Here is a 1,404-nt window from a genome sequence, read left to right as displayed (position 1 = left end):
GGTGATCATACTTAATAATAATGTGTTGTGTACTGGAAAATTGCTGAGTGTAGATCTTTTTGAGCATAGATTTTAAATGTTCTCACCACAAAAATCATGTATGTGAGGTGATAGAAATGTTAATTAAATTCATTTAATCATTTCACAATGTCTATGTGTCAAAACATTATGCTACATGCCATAAATATATACAAATTTTTGCCAATTAAAAATAAAACAAAAATAAGAGAAGAAACATACATTCAATTTTATATGTAAAAATTAAACTGGGAGTTTCAGAGGCAAAATAATTAATATCGAATAGGAGTTACAGAGAGGAAAAAGATGGAATTAAAATGAGGGGTAACTCCAAGAAATAAACCGGAAAAGTTTTTTCAAATATATAGGATTTCAAATTGAAAGGGCATACCAAGTGTCAAGAAAGATAAAAAAAAAAAAAAAAAAACAATATCTAGGTCACTGAGGTGACATGTCAGAAAACCATAGATAAAAATAAAGTGGCTAAGGCACCAGCCACATACACCTGAGCTGGCAGGTTCAAATCCAGCCCAAACCTACCAAACAACAATGACAACTGCAATCAAAAAATAGCTGTGGTGCTCACTTTGGCAGCACATATAGTAAAATTGGAACAATACAGAGAAGATTAGAATGGCCCCTGCGTAAGGATGACACGCAAATTCGTGAAGCACTCCATATTTTTGGAAAAAACACTGGCAATATGAATCATCAGAGTAGATCAACTCCCCCAAGGAACAATTGAGCAGACACAGCACAAGATCCCATGCACAAACAGATAGCTGAGATGTCAGAAATTGAATTCAGAATCTGGATAGCAAACAAGATCAAATTAGAATTCCAAGCAGGAACCCAAAAGATGTCTAAAAAATTCAACAATTCAAAGACCAAATGAACAAAGATTTTGACACATTGAGACAAGAAGTTGTAGCCCTCAAAGATCTGAAAAACACAGTAGAATCTCTCAGTAACAGAATGGAGCAAGCAGAAGAAAGGATTTCTGACATTGAAGACAAAGCTTTCGAACACTCCCAAACTCTTAAAGAGGAAGAGAAATGGAGGGCAAAAACAGATCACTCTCTCAGAGAGCTCTAAAATAATTCAAAGAAAACCAATATTCATCTTATAGGGATTTCCAAAAGCGATGAAGTGGCTTCACAAGGCACAGAGTCTCTTCTCCATGAGATTATGAAAGAGAACTTTCAAGACATGCCAAGAGATTCTGAAATTCAGATAGCAGACAGTTTCAGAACTCCAGCATGACTCAACCCAAATAAGACATCCCCCAGGCATATCACAATCAATTTCACTAAAGTTTATATGAAGGAGAAAATTCTGAAAGCAGCCAGACGAAAGAAAACCATCACCTACAAGGGCAAGAATATT

At 35.3% G+C, this 1,404-nt stretch overlaps 1 non-coding gene across 1 annotated transcript; it reads left to right on the top strand.

The window, feature by feature from the left end:
* Window positions 1-596: 596 nt before the first annotated feature.
* LOC128592833 (U6 spliceosomal RNA) lies at window positions 597-703 on the top strand. Its single transcript, XR_008382045.1, has one exon. It is a non-coding gene; the product is annotated as a U6 spliceosomal RNA (small nuclear RNA).
* The last annotated feature ends 701 nt before the right edge of the window (window positions 704-1,404 follow it).

Source organism: Nycticebus coucang, chromosome 8 (genome assembly GCF_027406575.1).
Source record: "Nycticebus coucang isolate mNycCou1 chromosome 8, mNycCou1.pri, whole genome shotgun sequence".
In the NCBI taxonomy this organism is placed as follows: Eukaryota; Metazoa; Chordata; class Mammalia; order Primates; family Lorisidae; genus Nycticebus; species Nycticebus coucang.
Note: the sequence above shows the minus strand (reverse complement) of the source record. Positions and strands in the feature narration are given on the sequence as shown.